Raw genomic sequence first — 26,264 nt, forward strand, 5'->3', positions numbered from 1 at the left:
GAATCTAAAGCAACACCTAAAGGGTAATTTGGGGCATTAAACGCTTAAATTAAAACAAAAAACAAAGGTCTCAAATCAATATTTTAAGCTTCCACCTGAAGAAGCTAAAATAGAAGACCAAACCAAAGCCAAAACAAGCAGATGGAAATAATAAAATAATATACAATATATTTCTAGAGTACCTATGGTAATAGAATGTGGAATTTGTTTCAAATTATTTATTTTACTCTCAAATATAGATTTTCTTTAAGCTTATCAAAATTCAAAACATTAAGAGACAAACAGAATTGACAGAATTTCTATAATAAAAGCTAATTGTCAAAAAAGTACTTTGTATTTTTTACAATTTATTTTTTTGAATTTTTGAATTTTATTTATTTTTTATACAGCAGGTTCTTATTAGTTATCTATTTTATACATATTAGTGTATATATGTCAATCGCAATCTACCAATCCATCCCACCACCACCATCCCACCCCTGGCAAAAAGTTGGACTTTTTAATGTGATACATCTTTATGAGGATGGAAATGTATCTTAAATATTGCTCAGCCAACTAAATACACAAGGTTAAATTTGGTTACTTCCTCTTAGAAAATAAACCTTCATAAAGCTTTCATAATATTTCAAATAGTACATATTTTTCTCACATAGATTACTTCGAGACCTGGATTATTCCATAAAGAATCAAAAAGCTGTCCAATTTTAGACTGGTATTTAATAAATTCTAAAATCTATGATGTATGAGTTTATTTGGCATTAAGAAATAAGATCCAAATGAAATTCCAAATCAAAGTTTATAGAGTTATATTTAGTTTTTTAATTACTTGCTATTCTACATAGACTTTATTCTAGTTTATAAAAAATGAGAGCTATGTTAATAAACACAAGTTACAGTTTGACACATTTTATGACTGGAAAATAATCTAATCATGGCTAAAAATCTCCTAATCTTGGCTCAGATATTTTGGCATTGAAAAATGAAAGATTTTCATTAGGTGCTAATTAACATAAACTTTTCTGGCAATGTAAGTCTCCTTTTTGTCATTTTAATTTCTAGAACCTCTGTTTAACTAAAAGTAAAAGACTAATACAGCTAGTTAAAAATCATTATAGCCTCTATTAATGACAAATATTTTAGGCCGTACAAAATTGTTTGTTTCAACTTGTATTTCTTATGGAATTAAGTAATACATTTTTCATTCTGGGATTCTTATTACTTGACTCTTTAATAAATATAGTTGTTAGAATCTCAGGACTGTATCATTCTCAATTCAGTGAGCATTTATGATACAGGTATATATTCTCGACTTTTTATCATTAATAACTAATGGAGTATTACCACCAGCCAACATTTGTTAAATTTACTCATAAGTAAGGTGATTTATCATTAGATTCTCTAGCTGCAAAACCTTTTAAAATAGTAAGCTTTGGGAAATTGAAAGAGAGAAAATATAACACACATTAATCCAACCTTTCTAAAGAGCACAGTGTGCACTGAATATCAGAACTAGATCATTCATAAAAGTTCCCTGCAAGAAGCAACAAGAGAAGCATAATAATTAAATTAACTAAGGAAAGACCCCCCCCCAAAAAAATACAGAAATCAGAGCAGAATTAAATGTAAAAGTGTAGTTGTAAATAACACTAAATTTGAAATAAGATTTTGCTGTCATTATTGATTCAATCTGAATGCATCTCTTAAAATACCACAGTTAGTTCTGTTTACAAGAATGACAGCTGAGGTTTTTCATACTCACATGCTCAATTCTAGTTGAAGCATGTGCTGACCAACTTTGCCATCTTTGACCTTTCCTTTTCATCTAGTCTATCAATATAAGAAAAAGTCAACAAGTATAAACTGAAGTTGAACATATTTTCAGCACCAAACAGTTTTAGAATGGTATAACATCATTTAAAGCTGTGGAACCAGAACACTCTAACTGGTCAGTTTTACCTTTCCTCAGTTCAGATAAGCTTTACAACAATTTTTTTTTATAAAAGTATAGTTGATGTACAATATTATGTAAGTTACACGTATACAATATAGTGAATCACAATTTTTAAAGGTTATACTGTTTATAGTTATTATAAAATATTGGCTATATTCCCTGTGTTGTACAATACATACTTGTAGCTTATTTTATACATAATAGTTTGTACTTCTTAATCACTTACCTCTATGTTGCCCCACCCCTCCCCTCTCTCCACTAGTAACCACTAGTTTGTTCTCTATATCTGTGAGTCTGCTTTTTTTATTATATTCTCTAGTGTGTTGTATTTTTTAGATTCCACATATAAACAATATCATACAGTATTTGTCTTTCTCTGTCTGACTTATTTCACTTAGCATAACTCTCTCAAGTCCATCCATGTTGCTGTAACATGACTGAGTAGTATGCCACTGCATGTGTGTGTGTGTGTGTGTGTGTGTGTGTGTGTGTGTGTGTGTATTCACCACATCCTCTTTATCCATTCATCTGTTGATGGACACTTAGGTTGCTTCCATATCTAAACAATTGTAAATAATGCTGCTATGAACACTAGCATGCATGTATCTTTTCAAATTAGTGTTTTTGGTTTTTTCAGATATATACCCAGGAGTGGAATTGGTGAGTCATATGGTAGTTCAATTTTTAGTTTTGAGAAACTCCCATATGGTTTTCCACAGTGACTGCATCAATTTACATCCCCACCAACAGTATACAAGGGTTCCCTTTCCTCCACATCCTCACCAGCATTTGTTATTTGTGTTCTTTTTGATGATAGTCATTTTGACGGTGTGAGGTGATATCTCATTGTAGTTTTAATTTACATTTCCCTGATGATTAGCGATGTTGAGCATCTTTTCATATGCCTGTTGGCCATCTGTATGTCTTCTTTGGGAAAATGTCTTTTCAGTTCTTCTGCCCATTTTTCAATGGGGCACAACCATTTATTTTTGAAAGGAATCTAATGTTATCAAAGACAAAACCCTCAGGAACCCCAAAACCAGATAGACAAGAGAAACATTCTACATTACTTCTTATTCCTTCCTATGTATGGGACACCATACTAAGGTCCTCTTGATAGAAATAATACATTGTATTCACTCTAAAGCAGTATAAGAAGAGGGTAACTTCCCTCCTTTTATGGCATGTTTTTTATATAACTTGTTTTCATTTATTCAACAAATATTAAATGTCTATTAGTTATTTATTAAGTACCAATGTAGTCCTTGGTATACAATTTCTAAAATATTAACTCATCTTCTTGCCTGAAAGGTTTCTTTCAAGTTTTACAATTAATTTAAAAGTTAATAATCTTGGGTTTTGGTTATATTATTGTTTTGTAAATCTTAACAGGGCCCATGGTTAAAAACAATAAATCTTTTACCTGACATAAAAATGAACTCAAGTGGGTTTGCAGGACAGTCAGGAAGTCAGCCTGACCACAACAGCTGAAATTGAAAGGAAAAGTACTAGAAATTTATTACATGATGGAAATTAAAGGAGTACCAAGACATGAGTAATCAATAAAGATAAATACAAGAGAGAAACCAAAGTGAATAAAGTAACAAAGGAAATTCCTGGATCTAAAAAGTATATTATGGATAGTATTCATGAGAAAAGTTTCAGAAGAGAGGACTACTTGAAAAGAAGTTCATTTATTTGACCAGAGGAGTTGTCATAGTTACATTTATCACACATAATGATTCATTATTACAACCTAATCATCCAGTGGTTCCTCTGAATATAGTGTATCCTATTTTTTTCTTTTAAAAAATAGCTTAATAATATATATCCTGTTACTTTTAGACACATCTTTTTGTAATTGAGATCACTTGAACAAAAATATATTTATTCTACTCTGACAGTTTCTTAAGTTTCACTTCAATTCCTTTAACTATAGCTTAATTCAAGCAAAAGTGAATTAAATACTTTTATATTACAAATAGAAAATATATTATGATCTATTTTTCTAAAATAGTTCTCATTCATATTTCTTTATCTGAATGGAATAGCTTTATTATTTCATCTAATTATATCAATAATATTTATACAACATACAACATTGAAAAGGGACACACAAATATAAAGAAAGTAAAAATCACCAGAATGGGAAAACTTTTATTAATATTATGGTGTCTATATCTTCATGCATTTCTTTAACTTTTTTCATTTATCTTTAATAGTGGCTTAATGTTGTCAAGTATATGTCTCTTGTCATATGGATATTAAGTAACCATAAGGATTGGAAGTATCTGCCAAGGAATACTTCATGGATCTTTAAAGTAGCTTAAGTAATTATATAAACCATACCTTTTCCATTTTATGTAGACACCTTGTGAAAATATTTTTTCCAAAAGTTGATAAAGGAAACATACTTTCTGTTTGATGGTTTTGAATAGTTAAACACAGTGTATTAAATACAAAAGCTAAATCCATATCTCATAATAAACACAAAAGCTAAAAGCTGCACAGTAGATGCAGCTTTTATTATCTGTTTCTACTGATAAGGGAAAAGAAGTTGAAAACTGAGTAGGAAAGTTCAGTGGGAACCAACCATTATTAAAGATCTACAACATGTCAGAAAATTTAACATTATCTCATTAATCTTCACAAAAATCCTCTTCCTTATGAGGAAATAAATAAAAGTTTATTTGATTAATAAGAAAGTAGACAACACAATCTAGTGCCCACAAGATGAATCTCAGCCAAAGATGTATTCTTAGAATATTTTAATTACTTGCCAAACATAAAAACCAGAGGACTGAACACAGAAATACATATATCCACCTTTTCTCAGAAATCAAAAGATCTAGTAACACTGAGCATGGAAACAAGTGACTTCCAGTTTGGATGAAGCACAGGTATTCCAGATCACCAAGTCCGCATCCTGCCAAATTCTCATTTCAGTTTTGCTGGGTCATTGTAGATTTTTAAGTTTGTGATCTGGCTTTGAGAAAGTTATCTGGCTTTATATTTTTAGTAAGGCACAAGGTTAAAAATCAAACCCAGGTCTGTTTCTCTCTGAAGGCCTTGCTCTCGTTTATGGCTCTGATTTAAATCTTTTTGTGTATAAAGATGTACATTTAGATTTTCCATAAATGATTCTGATTTGTCCCCTGCTTCAATTCCACTCCTGGGTATATATCCAAAAAAACACAAAAACTCTAATTTGAAAAGATACATGCACCCCAATGTTCATAGCAGCATTATTTACAATAGCCAAGATATGGAAACAACCTAAGTATCCATCAACAGACAAATGGATGTAGAAGATGTGGTATATATTTACAGTGGAATATATATATACGTATATATATACAGTGGAATGCTACTCAGCCATAAAAAGAAAAATGAAATTTTGCCATTTGCAGCAACATGGATGGATTTGGAATGTATTATGCTAAGTGAAATAAGCCAGAGAAAGACAAATACTGTACGATGTCACTTATATGTGGAATCTAAAACCTACAGCACACTAGTAAATATTACAAAAAAGAAGCAGATTCACAGATACAGAGAATAAACTAGTGGTTATCAGTAAGGACAGGGAAGTAGAGAAGGACAATATAGGGGTAGGTGATTAAGAGGTACAAACTATTATGTATAAAATAATACAAGAAAATATTGTACAACACGGGGAATATAGCCAATATTTTATAATAATTATAAATGGAGCATAACCTTTAAAAATTGTGAATCACTATATTGTACACCTGTTAACATATAATATTGTACATCAGCTATACTTCAATTAAAAAAGAGGAAAAAAGCTTTTTTAGAATTCTAGCTTTAGAAATTTTTCCAAGAAAAATCGTTAAGCCTTCCTTTTATTTTAGATTATTCAATTTGTATGAATACATAAATCTTCTTTTAAAAAACACTAAGCAACATTTTTCTGAACACCAAAGTTTTATCATAACCATTTTTAACACAGTTATTTACTTTTCCCATATATTGTCAGAATAAAATTTTGACTCAAGTCAAAATAAAATTGGAGAATCATAACTTAATATCAATATTGTTCTACATCATTTAGGTACCTTGTAATTCTATGAAATGCACAGGTAATATTTCAGGTAAATTAAACAGGTACATTAGAAACTTTAATTTCAGTGAAAGCTGTAAATGATCCACTTTGCGTACAGATTCCCCTCACATATCAGTATAATAAACCAAATCTTTATAGTTTTTAAACTTTAAAGTTTAAACTTTAAAGTTTTAAACTTTTTATTAAAACTAACTCAGTTTGCCATGTCCTCTCCAAGCACCTTTATGATTTAAGAGAACTTCCAACAGCACCCACACTTAACATCTAAATATTACTGACATAATGGAGAAATATTTCAATATGCATACATTCAACATTGAGCATTATAGATGTAAGTGCAAAGAGTAGATTTTCAGACAATCATGGGTAGAGAGATAGGCTCTTCAGCTTAAAGAGAGTAGCCTTGTCAAGATAAGCAGTTTAAACAAATTTATCCCAAATAACCTGGAAACACCTACATTATCATTGAGGCACTTTGAAAGAGCTGGTCACATAGTGAGTCATAACAGTTTTTACAAATACTTCTACAGAGTTGGTTTGGCTACTATTTAAATACAGATGAACCAAGAAAACTAATGAAAATTACTTTGGTTGGCCTTAATTCTTCTATAGCCTCTATGAGCACTCTGCTTTTAAAACGAGTCCCGGATGGCTAGTTTTCTCAGGTTTATGCTGGCAAACATATATCTTCTTGTACTTGAATAAATTAAAGTCATCTTACTACTAGGAAAAGCTACTAGTTTACAAAACAACTGAAATATATCAAATAACATTTTCATCAGGAATATAATCATAAAATATTACTGCTGACCTCACAAAGAGGCAGACCTCACAATGTTGAAATATAATTATAGGCACTAAGTAGTAACATTGACCTCTCAAATATGGTTTAGAAAAGTCAAAGAATAGAGGTTCAAGTAAAAAAAAATCTCCATAGTAAAATCAGGTTAATGAATTGTAAATTATTTTAGAAAGCCACGTAAGCCCAGAACACTCTAATATGCTACATCATAAAGCTATACTTCAAATGTTTTCCATGTATGTTTTCAACAATATATCATTAGTTTCATGTAAAATAGTTAAAATATATACAGATTTTTAAAAATATTTTTTAAATTTAAAAATATTTTGAGGAAAAATCTCAATATCAATTAGAGTAAAATGTAACCTTTAAATCTTTCTGAATGTTCTGTAGTTCCAGGATTATGACTATCTTGATAAAGTAGAAGCCTCTTTCAACTTCTTGTCTTTTTATTTCCGGTAGGTAACCTTTAGCCTGTGTCTTCCTTAACAGAGTCTACCTATAGTAACCACAAATTATGTAAAAACAATGACCTAATAGCATATACCAAAATATTTTCTTCATGAAACTTTTATATAAAATCAATCAGTGTTCAGAAAAGGAGATTAAAGGTAATTTGTTTACAACCTTTATTTTTCGATGACATTTAATATCTTTTTCTAGCAATCCAATTGAAAACATTTATATAATTGAGTACCTGGAATTACATGTCTTCTGAGTTTCTCTCACCCCAATATTGTGAATAAGATAGATTTAAACTGCTTTAATTGGTATACTTAACTTTCTTGTATATCTATATCTAATCATTAATAAACTTCTCTATTTTACCTATTAAAAGACTCTCAAAATAAAATTGCTTCTATGACATAATTTCCATCTTAAAAAAACAACTTAGCAAAATATAAAACAAATGTATTTACTGAAAAGCCCTTTAAACAACAAATAATGTTTCTTTCTGTTTTCAGTTAATGATAAAAGATAACACTTCTAATTTCTTCCTTCTCCTCATAAATGGTTGATGCTCATTCATGGATGAATTATAGAGAAGGAAATGCCAACATCTTTCTCCTTCAAGGACTGAAATCTTAATTCTTTGCATAATAACGTGGTGGTACCAGTTATGTTGAAAACATAATGCCAATAAATTCCAGCTCCCAGATTGTCATAACAATAAATCAGAAACTACTTTAAGGGTACTGGAAGCTTGGGTACCTCACAAATTATTCAAATGCCATAGTCAGATCTGATAATGTATGTCATAAACATTAAGTGCAAAAATTCTTGGACCAATGAACTATTATAATTTATTTTGTAGGCTACAGAGTATTGAATGAATAAACATAAGAGGAGTTCAAATACTGGTCACACTCTTAGATCACAATATGAAAAAAGGATCGAAAGGATCTCCTTGAAATTTCCTAATAAGTAAAGGAAGAAATGAATGTCCCATTAATGACTAAATCATTACAATATATCTGTAATAAATATGACAATCTGGAAAACATGCATGGCTGTTTAGTAATAATTTTGTCTAGAATATTTGAAAGTGTGTGACCCTGATTTGGCACACACAAGAATGTAATGGCTTTTGTTTTCATTTTCTTTTTCAGGTAGAATCCAGAGATAGTCTGAGAGCAATCAAAGGTTATGGTGAGGAACATGGATGTTGAAATGGTGGAAACATGGGTATGACAGCCGATTCTGCCCCTCACTAGCTCTGTAATTTGCGTAAGTTAATAAGCCTTACTAGATTTGGTTCAGTTGAAGTAATATGAAATCATTTGATAATTATTGAACATCCATTTGTACTCAGCACCACTCTAGGTGCTAGAAATTCAGCAATGAACAAGACAGACAAGATCTATGATATCATGGGGCTTAAATTACAGTTGTCAGGGCAGGATAAACAATAACAAGTAAGCAACTAAGATAATTTTATATATTTATATGGTAGTAGTAATAAATAAAAGTAAATGATGTGTTAAGAAGAGCCTGGGACACTGTTCAGATGAGATATTGTGGAAGCTTCTCTGAGGAGGAGATATTTGAGGTGAAACCAGAGGAAAATCCTCCTGTGTGACAATCAGGAGGCAGAATGTTCCAAACTGAGGAAATATGCATTTCATTAGAAATCTATGAGGATTAAAAAAATGATTGTACAAAGGACTTAACATAGTAGCTGATACATAGAAAATATTCTACAATCAGTAACTCTAACCAAAAGGAAAATATTTGCTTATCAATGATCTCTATAACATATAATTTCTATATGGAATATCTTTGAACATAAAAAACACGTAGTATATAATTTACATCCTTATGCTCATCTCTTTGAGATGGATTATTAAGAACTGAACAATATATAATATTGATGGCATTCTTGAAACTCTGGCTATTAATCCCAGAAAAAAATATATGGGTAAAAAACCCATATGACTAGAAAGGCAAAGATGGAAGAGGCAAAGAGAAAAATAGATATCAAGGAAAGAAAAAGGAAAAAAGGAGGAAGTGGTTCTAGATCAGGAGAGAAATAAGGAAGAGGATTTTAGGAATTGCGGTCAAAAGAGGATCCATGAGGCAGAGTCCAGTCAATGTTTATCCACTAACTCACTCTATGTGAAAAGAAGGAGGAAAAGTAAAAGGCGTGTGTTTGTGTACGTGTGTGTAGCCTAATATGGCCAGATATTTTTAGTATATTGTCTGATTTATCACTTACAACAGTCTTATTTGAACTACTTGTACTCCATTTAACAACTGAGCTTACATAATTAAAGGACCTTAGAAAACTCATTTTCCTAACATTTATAACTAGAATTGATTAGATGATCTCAAATCTTCCCATATAGTTCTAAAAGTCCATGATTCTGATAATAGGAAAAGAAAATTATCTATGTATAGAGATGATGAATATAAAGTTTCTAAAAAATAGTTGGTCATATGACCTGTCAATCTTTAAAAAGACAGGCTTCAAGAATATTTAACTAGGAACTGCAGCCCTATAAACATGAAATTCAGTCTCTTGGGAGATGGGTGAAGAATGAGATATTCAGATAGAGAAGACCTGGAAAGAGGCCCTAGGAGATTTGGGGGAAAATCTGAATAGCCATCCAAACTAATCAAGTTTTATCCAAACCAAATATCTAGGCCTTTTGAAGATTGCCAGTTACTAATCAAAACCCCACTAAGCGCTTAGTAACTCAGACAGTTTTAAATAACCTCAAACCAACTATCATGTAATATAACAAGTAAAGCCAAATATGGATTTTCTCTTAGAGCTGCACAGACACACAAAAATTTGTCTGAAGTAGCTCTAGTCAAGTAAGAGTTTAAGATAATTTTAATTGCTCTTATGTTATTGTACTCTTGAAAACATCCCAGTGATTTTTTTTTTTTTTTTTTTTTTTTTTTTTTTTGTAGTATGCGGGCCTCTCACTGCTGTGGCCTCTCCCGTTGCGGAGCACAGGCTCCGGACGCGCAGGCCCAGCGGCCATGGCTCACGGGCTCAGTTGCTCCGCGGCATGTGGGATCTTCCCGGACCAGGGCACGAACCCGTGACCCCTGCATCGGCAGGCGGACTCTCAACCACTGCGCCACCAGGGAAGCCCCCCAGTGATTTTTTAAAGGGTTAAGAAAACCAGCTTTCAAAAAAAACCTGAATTATTATTGATAACTATCTGGAAAATTAATAGTTAAGAGTGCAAGTATTGTTTAACCCTCTATTGCAAACACTATAAAAATAAATTAAGGTTTACTAATGATGAAATGAAAGCCTCAATTGTCCAAGATTCTTATGTCTTGTAGGGCTAGGTAGACAAATTTTGAACCTGAAGTAAATTAATAGTACTGCTTTTATCTTAATGCATTTCATTCTCTCAAAATTATAATATTTTGTCACAATCAGAAGCTGTGATATCAATCAGCATTCTGCAACTATGGTGTAAATCAGCTGTTGGCCAACTTTCTTGAAAAAAATCTTCATAATCTCAACAAAATTATGGAAGAATTACAAGATAATCATAATATCTTTTATTGATCTAATTTGACATGAAATAAATATATTACCACAATATGCTACTACTATCATTTTTTCCACTTTCAGTCGACTCATTTCTTTTCCTTGAAGCAAAATTAATGAAATGTCAGAGTGGAAAAACATTCAGTTCTACTGAAGGAAAAAATATTAATCTTACTGAAACACACATGTTCTCTTTTCCCCAAAGCAAGTTCCATATGTACATTATGTTAAAATGAGAAAAATAAATAAAAATCTGTGCATGTATCTGTGTAAACTTATCTAGAAAGGCAAAGGGAAAAGCATTGGGAATTCTGAGAACATGGTGACTGTGCCTTTATCAAGAGGCACCACCTGCCAGAATATGGAAGATGGCAGAACTCAAATGATACATCTAAGAAGCCTCCCAGTCACTTGCTATTATATTTTGCTATTTGATTTCTCTACACAGTATTTATCTAATATTTTCTTGTATATTAAGTGATTATTTATTGTTGGTTGGTTGATAATCTGTCAGCCTCCACCAGAATAAAAAGTTCATGACAGCATACACCTTAACTCTCTTGTTCACCATGTACCCTCAATGGTGAGAATACAATTGACCTTTAATTTGTCAATAAATGAATGCATTATACCAACAAATTTGACAGCCATGAAACTTCAAATATGTAAGAAGGAAAAAAGAATTAACTAAAACTTGATCAAACCAGAAAAATTTTAAGTAAAAATAAAATAACAGCAAAAATAAAATGAGATAGAAGAAATATAAGCAAGACTTTCAACCATTTCAATAAATAGTAAAAGGTTGCTTTCTCCTACCAAAAGACAGATAACCAAACTTTTATTTTTAAAGCAACTCTTTGTTCTTTTTGAAAACTACATCCAAATCAGTGACAATGAACTATCAAAACTAAAAAAGGGGTAAATGCAAACATATTTAAAAGATTAGATATTTAATATTTGATATTCATAATTAATTAATATTGGATAAAGTAAAATTTAAAGCTAATGACATTGAAATAGAAAAGGGGGACATTGTAACATATTGACAAAGGATATAGTTCATCAAAAAAATAAAATGGTAATACTTTTTAAGCAACAAGCAACATGAAAATTTTAAAAAAATTAAGAACTTGGATAAAAAGATTAACTTGATTAAAATATAATTATAGGAAAATATCTTTTTCAGAATTTTACAGAGTGAGCAGTTAAAATATAAAGAATATTAATTATTTAATTGATTCAATTAACTGATTGAATATATATATAAAATAGTACATTAAAAACAACATATATTCTATGTTCATAGAAAAATATACATCAATTTTACATCACATTTTTAAAATTCTAAAAGTTTTAAAAAGGATATATTTCATAGGTCTCATTCTTTAAATGTAATCCAATAAAAACTTATATTAAAGGCTAAAAATTTTATAAATTAAAATTTTTTCAAAAAAATGGTTCTGAAGAACCTAGGGGCAGGACAGCAATAAAGATGCAGATGTAGTGATGGACTTGAGGACATGGGGAGGGGGAAGGGTAAGCTGGGATGAAATGAGAGAGTGGCATGGGCATATATTTGTTAGTGACCAAATGTAAAATAGATAGCTAGTGCGAAGGAGCCACATAGCACAGGGAGATCAGCTCAGTGCTTAGCGACCACCTTAGAGGGGTGGGATAGGGAGAGTGGGAATGAGACTCAAGAGGGAGGAGATATGGGTATATATGTACATGTATAGCTGATTCACTTTGTTATAAAGCAGAAACTAACACACCATTGTAAAGCAATTATCCCCTAATAAAGATGTTAAAAAAATTTTAATTAAAAATTTTCAATAATCCAAGAGAAAAACAAATTATAAATTATTTTGAAAGTACTTAGAAACATTACACTAGTTCATATGGCACAACTAAAATAAGACTCAGATGATAGCTGAAAAGCCTTTATTATCCAATAAAAACAACTTAATGTGAAATAAATATTCACTATGAGGAGCAGTTAAAAAAATTACAATAAACAAAAACAATAAAAATAATGGCATCAATAAAAAGAAAGTTGAAATTATTGAAAAAGAAGACAGAAGTAGAAGGATGAACATAAGAAACTGACTTAAGAAAAATGAGAAAATCTGGCCAAACTAATAATCACAGAGGATTTTAGAAATATAAAATCTTTTTACCAATTCAAATAGTTTTCATGGCTGTATTGTATATCACCTTAAAGAACAAATACTTCATATTTATTCAACTACTCTGAATTATAGAAAAAGAAAAGTTCTCTAGTCTATTTTACTAGGTAGCAAACCTTGATTCTAAAATCCAATAAAAGATAATCCAAAAGAAAAGGAGAGAAGAAGCAAAAAAGGAAGAGAGAGTGGGAGGGACCAAGGAATGGAAGAAGGAAGGGTAGGGGGTACTGGCATAAAAATAGACATATTGATTTATTGAAAAACTACCATACTGTTACCAAAGGACTTCACCATTTCACATTCCTACCAACAATGCATGAGTCTTCCGATTTCTCCACATCTGTATCAACACCTGTTATTTTCCATTTTCTATTATAACCATATGAACAAATGCAGAGTGGTATCTTATTGTGGTTTTGATATGCATTTATCTAATGACTAATGCTTTTGAGCATTTTCATGTACTTATGGACATTTCTGTATCTCTTTTGGAGAAAAATATTTCTCACATTTTTAAAATAAATTACATTTCTTTGTTTCATTGAGTTGTAAGAATTCTTTGTATATCATGGATACTAGTTCCAAATGATAAAGTTCAATTTATCTATTTTTTTGTTGTTGCTTGTGCTTTTGATATCATATCTAAAAAACTGTTGCCTAATCCAAGGTCACAAATATTTTTGCCTCTGTTTTCTTCTAAGAGTTTCATCATTTTAGCTCTTACATTTAGGTCTATGAAGCACATTGAGTTAATTTTTGTATATGGTATATCATAAGAGTCCAAATTCATTCTTTTGCAACTGGATATCCTTGCACAATTTGTGGAAAAGACTGTTCTTTCCTCATTGAGTTATTTTAGCACCTTTGTCAAAAGCAATTGACTATAAACTTAAGGGTTTATTTCTAAACTGTTGATTCTATTCCGTTAAGCAATATGAATATATTTATGCCAGTACTACACTGTTTTAATTACTGTAGCCTTATAGTAGGTTTTGAAATTGGAAGTGTGAGTCCTCCGACTTTATTTTTCTTTTTCAGTATTGTTTTGGATATTCCAGTTCTCTTGAATTTCCATATGAGTTTTAGGATCAACTTGTCAATTTCTGCAAAAAAGGCAGTTAGGATTTTGATAGGAAGTATACTTAGATAATCATGTGATTTTTGTTCTGTATTATATTCACATAATGTATTACATTGACTGACTGTTGTGTATTAAAACAACCTTGCATTCCTGGACTAAATCTCACTTGGTCATTGTGTATAATCCTCCTCTTGTGTTACTGGATTAAGTTTTCTAGTATTTTCCTGAAGAATTTTGCATCTATATTCATAAGGGATATTTGTCTGTAGCTTGTCTTTCTTGTGATGTCTTTTTCTGCTTTTGGTATGAGGGTTAATAGTGGCCTCAAGGAATGAGTTAAGAAGTATTACCTCCTCTGATATTTTTTTGATATGTCTGTGAGTATTGGTATTAATTTCTATTTAAATATTTGGTAAAATTCACCAGTGAAGCCACTTGGGCCTGTACTTTTCTTGTGAGAATTGTTTGTTGACTAATTAAATTTTTTTATCAGCCTTTCAGATTTTCTATTTCTTCTTGCATTAGTTTCAGTAGTTTATGTCATTCAAAGAATTTGTTCATGTCATCTAGATTATCTCATTTGTTGACAAACAAGTATTCATAGTATTCCTTTATAATTCTATTTGTGTAAGGTGAATAGCATTTGTTTTTAATTCTTGATTTTAGTAATTTGAGTCATCTCTCTATTTCTTGCTCAGACAAGCTAAATGTCAAATTCACTGATCTTTTCAAAGAATCAACTTTTGGTTTTGTCGATTTTCTCTTCTGTTTTTCAATTCTCTGTTTCATTTGTTTCTGTTCTAATCTTTATTATTTCCCTCCCTTCTGCTTTATTTGGTTTAGCTTGCTCTTCTTTGCTTTAGTTTCTTAAGAAGAAAGATTAGGTTATTGATTTAATATCATTCTTTTTCTTTGCTATAGGTAATTATAGATATATATTTCCCTCTAAGGACTATTTTAGCTGCATCCCATACATTTTTGTATGTTGTAGAACTGTTCTTATGAGGTATAAACTGGGGTTCTTTTCAGGAGGTAGTTGTCAGGTAATAAAAATTCAAGGGGGCCTGTTTTTAAACTGGCATCAATCTTGTCACTCAATAAGTCTAATATTGTCACTCAAGAAATATGCAGATTTAAAATGGTCAGTATTCAGTTCTCCAGATTAACATCTCATTCACATGGAATATTCTGACACATTCCTACAGTCTTATAGTTCATACTGCTACTGTCTCCTAAACAGGGAGAAGAAGATAGGGGGAAATTTTTGACGAATATCTCCACTTCCAGAGTCAGCCAAAAAAAATTGTTTTTGATCTTTCATTCCATTTTGGAGTTTTAAGATAGATCTCTTATTATTTTATGTATATAATTTTCTCATGAATCCCTCAAATTTACTGCTTTTTGTCCTGGCTCGTACCCCTTGGGGATATAGTATAGTATGTTAAGAATAAAACATGTGACTTGTTCCAAGAAGGATTTGTATTCATAGTCTCAGAAAAAGATGACTTTCAAAATGTCCAATTGTTTTTCAAAATATCTGGAAAGACACTGATAAGGTATCTTAAATGTAATCAAAATTGAAGTTGCCAAGACTGCTTCATTTACAAGTATATTTTTACTCTTACTACTGAAAACTGGGTCCTCCTCTAAACCACAGTGTTATCTGCAAGTTATGGTGGCAGTTTAAAACACTAGGAGAATTACTTAGAAGAGTATTCTAACAGCCATATAGGTCACTGTCTTAATAGTTAACTGAAAAATGTGCAGAAAAGTCTACCAGACATTTTTTTATTCATCATTCCCACTGGATTTCTGAGACTTTCCTCTTGAATATCCTACTTATGTCTTGGAAACATTTTTATTTTCTAATGTGCTTAACTTCTTTTGAGATTTCACATTTTTAGTGGGCTTTGTCTTTCTCTTTAATTCTCAATAACACTTTTTTGGCCATGATTTACCTATTATTTTGTAAGAACTCACTTGGTTTTCATTCAGTCTAAATAACCTCTTTTGTATACCAAGGAATTTGATCAATTAGAATAATATCAGTTTCAAAATTTATGAAACTTGGAACTTTTTCTTGCTTAGTCTTTTCTTTCTAGCAACTGGCTATTCTCCTGGGTTTTAGTAATCTATATATCAGGAGGAAAATGTATACTTTCATTTCTCTCACTGAGTCAAATTTGGCTCCCAGAACCAGGACTCTTTCCCATAGAAGACAAACTCAAACTTTTAATTTCCTTTACCTCATTCCATGACCCAATTTAAAATACTGTAGTCATTTAAGTCCTACAAACTTATTATACCTAATATTCGACCTGCAGAAAATATAAAGTTTTTTTTTCATAAGCAAGACACAGGACCCATGTCTTGACATGGAATTTGTTTCTGATTCATTAGAACTTTATACATTCTTCAATTCTTATGTCTAGCTCCAAACACTTTGACAGTGTTTACCTAGACTTCCTTACAATATATAGCTGTAGATTAAAAATGATAGAAAGCCAAATAATCCGGATATTCTCTTAACATCTTTATTGGAGTATAACTGCTTTAAAATGGTGTGTTGGTTTCTGCTTTATAAAAAGGGAATCAGCTATACATATACACATATCCCCATAGCTCCTCCCTCTTGCGTCTCCCGCCCACCCTCCTTATCCCGCCACTCTAGGTGGTCACAAAGCACCAAGCTGATCTCCCTGTGCTATGCGGCTGCTTCCCACTAGCTATCTATTTTATATTTGGTAGTATATATAAGTCCATGCCACTCTCTCACTACATCCCAGGTTACACTTCGCCCTCCCCATGTCCTCAAGTCCATTCTCTACAAGTGCATCTTTATTCCTGTCCTGCCCCTATGTTCTTCAGAACCTTTTTTTTTTTTTTTTTAGATTCCATATATATGTGTTAGCATACGGTATTTCTTTTTGTCTTTCTGACTTACTTCACTCTATATGACAGACTCTAGGTCCATCCACCTCACTACAAATAACCCAATTTCGTTTCTTTTTATGGATGAGTAATATTCCATTGTATATATATGCCACATCTTCTTTACACATTCATCTGTTGATGGACACTTAGGTTGCTTCCATGTCCTGGATATTGTACATACACCTGCAATGAACACTGTGGTACATGACTCTCTTTGAATTATGGTTTTTTCACAGTATATGCCCAGTAGTGGGATTGCAGGGTCATGTGGTAGTTTTCTTTTTAGTTTTTGAAGGAACCTCCATACTGTTCTCCATAGTGGCTGTATCAATTTACATTCCCACCAACAGTGCAAGAGGGTTCCCTTTTCTTCACACCCTCTCCAGCATTTATTGTTTGTAGATTTTTTCATGATGGCCATTCTGACTGGTGTGAGGTGATACTTCATTGTAATTTTGATTTGCCTTTCTCTAATGATTAGTGACGCTGAACATCCTTTCATGTGTTTATTGGCAATCTGTATATCTGCTTTGGAGAAATGTCTATTTAGGTCTTCTGCCCATTTTTGGATTGGGTTTGTTTGTTTTGATGTTGAGCTGCATGAGCTGCTTGTATATTTTGGAGATTAATCCTTTGTCAGTTGCTACATTTGCAAATATTTTCTCCCATTCTGAGGGTTGTCTTTTCATCTTGTTTATGGTCTCCTTTGCTGTGCAAAAGCTTTTAAATTTCATTAGGTCCCATGTGTTTATTTCTGTTTTTGTTTTTTTTTTTCTCTAGGAGGTAGGTCAAACAGGATGTTGCTGTGGTTTATGTCATAGAGTGCTCTGCCTATGTTTTCCTCTAAGAGTTTTATAGTGTCTGGCCTAACATTTAGGTATTTAATCCATTTGAAGTTTGTTTTCGTGTATGGCATTAGGGAGTGTTCTTATTTCATTCTTTTATATGTAGCTATCCAGTTTTCCCAGCACCACTTATTGAAGAGGCTGTCTTTTCTCCATTGTATATTCTTGCCTCCTTCATCAAAAATAAGGAGACCATATATGTGTGGGTTTATCTCTGGGCTTTCTATCCTCTTCCATTGATCTATATTTCCATTTTTTTGCCAGTACCATAGTGTCTTGATTACTGTAGCTTTGTCATATAGTCTGAAGACCAGATGCCTGATTCCTCCAGCTCCTCTTTTCTTTCTCAAGATTGCTTTGGTTATTCGGGGTCTTTTGTGTTTCCATACAAATTGTGAAATTTTTTGCTCTAGTTCTGTGAAAAATGCCATTGGTAGTTTGAGAGGGATTGCACTGATTCTGTAGATTGCTTTGGGTAGTATAGTCATTTTCACAATGTTGATTCTTCCAATCCAAGTACATGGTATATCTCTCCATCTGTTTGTATCATCTTTAATTTCTTCAGTGCTTATAGTTTTCTGCATGCAGGACTTTTGTCTCCTTAGCTGGGTTTATTTCTAAGTATTTTATTTTTTTGGTTGCAATGGTAAATGGGAGTGTTTCCTTAATTTCTCTTTCAGATTTTTCATCATTACTATATAGGAATGTATGAGATTTCTGTGCATTAATTTTGTATCCTGCTACTTTACCAATTTCATTCATTAGCTATAGTAGTTTTCTAGTAGCATCTTAGGATTCTCTATGTATAGTACCATGTCAGCTACAAACAATAATAGCTTTATTACATCTTTTCCAATTTGGATTCCTTTTATTTATTTTTCACCCCTGATTGCTGTGGTAAAACTTCCAAAGCTATGTTGAATAACAGTGGTGAGAGTGGGCAACCTTGTCTTGTTCCTTATCTTAGAGGAAGTTGTTTCAGTTTTTCACCATTGAGAATGATGTTGGCTGTGGGTTTGTCATATATGGCCTTTATTATGTTGAGGTAAGTTCCCTCTATGCCTACTTTCTGGAGGATTTTTATCATAAATGGATGTTGAATTTTCTCAAAACCTTTTTCTGCACCTATTGAGATAATCATATGGTTTATCTCCTTCAATTTTTTAATACAGTTTATCACATTGATTGATTTGCATATATTGATGAATCCTTGCATCCCTGGGATAAACCCCACTTTATCATGGTGTATGATCCTTTTAATGTGCTGTTGGATTCTGTTTGCTAGTATTTTGTTGAGGATATTTGCATCTGTGTTCACCAGTGATATTGGCCTGTAGTTTTCTTTCTTTGTGACATCTTTTTCTGGTTTTGGTATCAGGGTAATGGTGGCCTTGTAGAATCAGTTTGGGAGTGTTCCTCCCTCTGTTATATCTTGGAAGAGCTTGAGAAGCACAGGTGTTAGCTCTTCTCTAAATGTTTGCTAGAATTCGCTTGTGAAGCCATCTGGTGCTGGGCTTTTGCTTGTTGGAAAATTTTTAATCACAGTCTCAATTTCAGTGCTTGTGATTGGTCTCTTTATATTTTCTACTTCTTCCTGGTTCAGTCTCAGAAGTTTGTTGTTTTCTAAGAATGTGTCCATTTCTTCCAGTTTGTCCATTTTATTGGCATATAGTTGCTTGTAGTAATCTCTCATGATCCATTTTTTTCTTCAGTGTCAGTTGTTACTTCTTTTTCATTTCTAATTCTATTGATTTGAATTTTATCCATTTTTTTTGATGAGGCTTTCTAATGGTTTATCAATTTTTTAATCTTCTCAGAGAACCGGCTTTTAGTTGTATTAATCTTTGCTATCATTTCCTTAATTTCCTTTTCATTTATTTCTGATCTGATCTTTACGATTTCTTTCCTTCTGCTAACGTTAGGGGTTTTTTGTTCTTCTTTCTCTAATTGCTTTAGGTGTAAGGTTAGGTTGCTTATTTGAGATGTTTCTTGTTTCTTGAGCTAGGATTGTAATGCTATAAAGTTCCCTCTTGGAACTGCTTTTGCTGCATCCATTAGGTTTGGGGTCATCGTCTTTTCATCGTCATTTGTTTCTAGGTATTATTTTGTTTCCTCTTTGACTTCTTCAGTGATCTCTTGGTTACTAAATAGTGTATTGTTTAGCCTCCATGTGTTTGGAATTTTTACAGATTTTTTTCTTGTAATTGATATCTAGTCTTGTAGCATTGTAGTCAGAAAAGATACTTGAAAAAATTTCAATTTTCTTAAATTTACCAAGGCTTGATTTGTGACCAAAGATATGATCTATCCTGGAGAATGTTCCAGGAGCACTTGAGAAGAAAGTGTATACTGCTGTTTTTGGATGGACTGTCCTATAATATCAATTAAGTCCATCTTCTCTAATGTGTCATTTAAAGCTTGTATTTCCTTATTTATTTTCATTTGGATTATCTGTCCATTGGTGAAAGTGGCGTGTTAAAGTCCCCTTCAATGATTGTGTTACTGTCGATTTCCCCTTTTGTGGCTGATAGCACCTGCTTTATGTATTGAGGTACTCCTATTTTGGGTTCATAAATATTTACAATTGTTATATCTTCTTCTTGCATTGATCCCTTCATCATTATGTAGTGTCCTTCTTTGTCTCTTGAAATAGTCTTTATTTTAAAGTCTATTTTGTCTCATATGAGAATTGCTACTCCAGCTTTCTTTTGATTTCCATTTGCATGGAATACCTTTTTCCATCCCCTCACTTTCAGTCTGTATGTGTCCATAGGTCTGAAGTGGGTCTCTTGTAGACAGCTTATATATGGGTCTTGTTTTTGTATCCATTCAGCCAGTCTATGTCTTTTGGTTGGAGCATATAATCAAATTATAATTAATGTAATTATTGATATGTATGTTCCTATGACCATTTTCTTAATTGTTTTGGGTTTGTTTCTGTTGGTCTTTTCCTTCTCTTGTGTTTCCTGCCTAGAAAAGTTCCTTTAGCATTTGTTATAATGCTGGTTTGGTCTTACTGAATTCCCTTAGCTTTTGCTTGTCTGTAAAAGTTTTAATTTCTCCATTGAATCTGAATGAGATCCTTGCTGGGTACAGTAATCTTGGTTGTAGTGTTTTCCTTATCATCACTTTAAATATGTCCTGCCACTCCCTTCTGGCTTGCAGAGTTTCTGCTGAAAGATCAGCTCTTAACCTTATGGGGATACCCTTGTATGTTATTTTTCCCTTGCTGCTTTTAATATTTTTTCTTTGTATTTAGTTTTTGATAGTTTGATTAATATGTGTCTTGGTGTGTTTCTCCTTGGATTTATCCTGTATGGGACACTCTGCACTTCCTGGACTTGACTATTTCCTTTCCCATGTTAGGGAAGTTTTCAAGTAAAATCCCTTCAAATATTTTCTCAGTCCTGTTCTTTTTCTCTTCTTCTTCTGGGACCCCTATAATTCAAATGTTGGTGTATTTAATGTTGTCCCAGAAGTCTCTAAGACTGTCCTCAGTTTTTTTCATTCTTTTTTCTGTATTCTGCTCTGCAGTAGTTATTTCCACTATTTTATCTTTCAGGTCACTTATGCATTCTTCTACCTCAGTTATTCTGTTATTGATTCCTTTTAGATAATTTTTAATTTCATTTATTGTGTTGTTCATCATTGTTTGTTTGCTCTTTGGTTCTTGTAGGTCCTTGTTAAATATTTCTTTTATTTTCTCCGTTCTATTTCCAAGATTTTGAATCATCTTTACTATCATTACTCTGAATTCTTTTTCAGGTAGACTGCCTATTTCCTCTTCATTTTTTGGTCTCATGGGTTTTTACCTTGCTCCTTCATCTGCTGTGTGTTTCTCTCTCTTCTCTTTTTGCTTAACTTACTGTGTTTGGAGTCTCCTTTTTGCAGACTGCTGGTTCATAGTTCCTGTTGTTTTCGGGGTCTGCCCCCAGTGGATAAGGTTGGTTCAGTGGGTTGTGTAGGCTTCCTGTTGGGGGGGAGGGCTATTGCCTGTGTTCTGGTGGATGAGGCTTGATCTTGTCTTTCTGGTGGGCAGAACCGCGTCCGGTGGTGTGATTTTTGGTGTCTGTGACCTTATTATGATTTTAGGCAGCCTCTCTGTTAATGGGTAGAGCTGTGTTCCTGTCTTGCTAGTTTTTTGGCATAGGATGTCCAGCACTGTTGCTTGCTGGTCGTTGAGTGGAGCTGGGTCTCAGCGTTGAGATGGTGATCTCTGGGAGAGCTTTCACTGTTTGATATTACATGGAGCCAGGAGATCTCTGGTGGACCAATGTCCTGAACTTGGCTCTCCCACCTCAGAGGCACAGGCCTGACACCCGGCCAGAGCATCAAGACCCTGTCAGCCACCCAGCTCAGAAGAAAATGGAGAAAAAAAATAAAGAAAGAAAAAATAAATAAAATATAATAAAGTTATTAAAATAAAAATAAAATTTTAAAAAATATTAAAAATTTAAAAATTAAAAGTATTTAAAAAGGAAAGAAGAGGGCACCCAAACCAATAAACAAATCCACCAATGATAAGTATTAAAAACTATACTAAAAAAAAAAAAAAAGACAGACAGAACCCTAGGACAAATGGTAAAAGCAAAGCTGTACAGACAAAATCACACGAAGAAACATATACACACTCACAAAAAGAGAAAAGGAAAAAAATATATATATATATCTACGTATATTTTTTAAAAAAGACAGCAACCAAATCATTAAACAAATGTACCAATGATAATAAACTCTAAATACTAAACTAAGATAAACATAAAACCAGAAACAAATTAGATGCAGAAAGCAAACCCCAAGTCTCCAGTTGCTCCCAAAGTCCACCGCCTCAATTTTAGAATGATTCGCTGTCTATTCAGGTATTCCAGAGATGCAGGGTACATCAAGTTGATTGTGGAGATTTAATCCGCTGCTCCTGAGGCTGCTGGGAGAGATTTCCCTTTCTCTTCTTTGTCTGCAAACCTCCTGGGGTTCAGCTTTGGATTTGGCCCCACCTCTGCATGTAGGTCACCTGAGGACATCTGTTCCCTCCCAGACAGGATGGGGTTAAAGAGCAGCTGATTAGGGGGCTCTGGCTCACTGAGACCAGGGGCAGGGAGGGGTACGGAATGAAGGGTGAGCCTGGCAGCAGAGGCTTGTGTGACATTGCAACAGCCTGAGGCACGTGTGTGTTCTCCCGTGAAATTGTCCCTTGATCATGGGACCCTGGCAGTGGTGGGCTGCACAGGCTCCCAGGAGGGGAAGTGTGGATAATGACCTGTGCTTGCACACAGGCTTCTTGGTGGCTGCAGCAGCAGCCTTAGCGTTTCATGCCCGTCTCTGGGGTCCGCGCTGATAATAGCAGATTGTGTCTGTCTCTGGAGCTCACTTAGGCGGTGCTCTGAATCCCTTCTCCTCGCACACCCTGAATCAATGGTCTCTTGTCTCTTTGGCAGGTCCAGACATTTTTCCCGGACTCCCTCCTGGCTAGCTGTGGTGCACTAGGCGCCTTCAGGCTGTGTTCATGCAGCCAACCCCAGTCCTCTCCCTGGGATCCGACTGAAGCCAGAGCCTCAGCTCCTAGCCCCCGCCTGTCCCAGCTGGTGAGCAGACAAGCCTCTCGGGCTGGTGAGTGTTGGTCAGCACCAATCCTCTGTGCGGGATTCTCTCCGCTTTGCCCTCTGCACCCCTGTTGCTGCACTCTCCTCCATGGCTCTGAAGCTTTGCCCCCACCACCCACCCATTTCCACCAGTGAAGGGTCTTCCTACTGTGTGGAAACTTTTCCTCCTTCACAGCTCCCTTCCAGAGGTGCAGGTCCCATCCCTATTCTTTTTTTTTTTTTTTAACATCTTTATTGGAGTATAACTGTTTTATAATGGTGTGTTAGTTTCTGCTTTACAACAAAGTGAATCAGTTATACATATATATATATGTTCCCATATCTCTTCCCTCTTGCATCACCCTCCCTCCTACCCTCCCTCTCCCACCCCTCTAGGTGGTCACAAAGCACCGAGCTGATCTCCCTGTGCTATGCGGCTGCTTCCGACTAGCTATCTATTTTACATTTGGTAGTTTATATATGTCCATGCCACTCTCTCACTTCGTCACAGCTTACCCATCCCTATTCTTTTGTCTCTGTTTCTTCTTTTTTCTTTTGCCCTACCCAGGTACGTGGGGAGTATGTTGCCTTTGGGAAGTGTGAGGTATTCTGCCAGCGTTCAGTAGGTGTTCTGTAGGAGTTGTTCCACATGTAGATGTATTTCTGATGTATTTGCTGGGAGGAGGGTGATCTCCATGTATTATTCCTCTGCCATCTTGAAGGTCTCCCCAGTCCTGATATTTTTGAGAGTAACGGTCACTATTTTTTTAATTAATAAATTATAGATTGTTTAATGTTCTTGTTATCTGTCTCAAAGAAAGATATAGATATGAATCTTTTTATAAATAATTATTTGCTTCTGTTAAGTACAATTAAGGATCATAGAGTTAAAGGCAGGCAAATTGGTGAAACATCATTCAAAACTCACTCATATTTGCAAGTTACACTCAAATATTCAAAGGCTTTCTCTTAGTATCTTCTAGATAACTAAAAATTATTTTTCTTATTCCATACTCAGACTTTCATACTCATATTGAAATGTCAGCAATTCTAAATCATGAGAAATTTAAATGGAACTTTCAAACAAAAAGAGACCTTAGAAATCCAATTGAACACTTTTAAATGAATAAATGGAGGTGCAAAAGGCCAAAGACTTGTCAAGATCACACAGTTAGTGGAAGATATCTGATTCAAACATAAGTCACTAAAATCCTAGCATTGTTCTTTCTCACCAAGCTTCCTATTGAACAATGAAGTGTCTCTTAACCTTAGAATATATTTCACACACAAGAAAGCATGAAGACAAGGAGGAAGACAACTCCAATGGAAACTCCTAGCTATTAAATCACAGGTTTATGAATTTCACTAGGATTAAAATACTCAACACAAGTAAGAAATATATACTCGTAAAATCACAGATATTTCTAACTCTAAATAAAGTGTTTTAAAGAATCTTAAATCCTGTTTCTTAATATTTAACAGACTTTTTGCAAAGTTAACTAAACTTAAAATTAGATAGATCAGCATTCAATTTCTTTGCATGCCTCTCTCCTTTTGAAATACAAATTTAAAAAAAATCTTTCCCATGACCTGAAATACAACAACTCAAATGTTGTCTTGTGTTAACTATAACTCCATAATTATGCACTACCTATATTGCTCATGTGTTGTACAGTATGTATTTTTTTTCAAGTCAACAGTTCTCCATTGAAAGGGAAATATCTCTTATTCTGGGGTTTGTACTGAGGAAAAAGCATTTTAGAAAAATTATTTTTCCCCATAATAGTTCCACAGTTTTGCCTGACTACTATTTTGGCTTAAACTTGGAACTACAAGATTAAAGTCTAATGTTTATAGTCTTCATTTTAATTTTATTTCTCTGGACTGCCTATAATCCCTTCTAATCATTTCAGCTATGGCAGTTTTACCAACTGCAATAATGCCTGCTCCAACATTCAGGTTTTATGTGTGTAGCTATGTTATTCCACTGGTTTGGCATGTTTGTGTCACATTATAAAGTCTGAGTTTTCTCAGTGGGCCTTCTTTGAGCTTTGTAGTCGTTATTTTGAAGTACTGCTTCTTGCTGAAATGTTGGTTCTGTCCAAACAGTCCACTGTAATCTTGTTCTATGCATTATTATTCTTCTTTATCAGACAAAAATTTTAAATATGAATGAAACAAGCCCTCATTTGCCTTTGCCTTTCAACTTTATATATAAGAGAAAGTATAAACATAGTTCCATGTTATTAAGTAATATTTATTATAAAGCCATATACTAGACAACACCTATCAAATAAGTAAAAGCATGTTAGATATTTCTAAATCAAAAACAGGGTAAAAGCTCTTCTAGAAGAACATTTATCAAACGAGAAACTCAACAAAGTACCTCAGATTCAACTTATGAAATAAAAGTAAAAAATTAAACTATGAGCAGAAAAACCATGGAAGCATCTAAGCTTCATGTTTCAATAAAGACCTTGAGATTTAAAATACTAATACATTTAAAATACTAATAGCACTGCTATTCTAGATTGGCTTATAAATTCAAAAAAACATATTTCACAAGCTACCAGAGCCTATTACTTCATTTTGCAAAATTCATAGATGAACCGCCACACGTGTAACTTCAGAGAAATTGTATAATGATTCTGAATAAAGAGACAGGACGGTCTGAAAATGGACTAGTGAAGATTTTCCAGGTTGCTACTCTTTCACTCTTCTCATGGGACTCAAAGTGGCTACTGCCCTGACTGATATTAATGTGTCATTTTCAAGTGCCATTGT

At 33.3% G+C, this 26,264-nt stretch overlaps 1 long non-coding RNA gene across 5 annotated transcripts in view; it reads left to right on the top strand.

Annotated features, from left to right (window-relative positions):
• Positions 1–26,264, top strand: part of LOC131767717 (uncharacterized) — a 134,379-nt gene that overhangs the window by 42,661 nt on the left and 65,454 nt on the right. For 3 of the 5 annotated variants that reach the window (XR_009338824.2, XR_010836016.1, XR_010836018.1), the window contains 2 exons: positions 8,451–8,568; positions 23,337–23,508. This is a non-coding gene — a long non-coding RNA (uncharacterized lncRNA). The remainder of the gene's footprint in view (positions 1–8,450; positions 8,569–23,336; positions 23,509–26,264) is intronic. The other 2 variants (XR_010836017.1, XR_010836019.1) reach the window with 1 other exon arrangement.

The sequence above is a fragment of the Kogia breviceps genome, chromosome 13, assembly GCF_026419965.1.
Source record: "Kogia breviceps isolate mKogBre1 chromosome 13, mKogBre1 haplotype 1, whole genome shotgun sequence".
NCBI lineage: Eukaryota > Metazoa > Chordata > Mammalia > Artiodactyla > Physeteridae > Kogia > Kogia breviceps.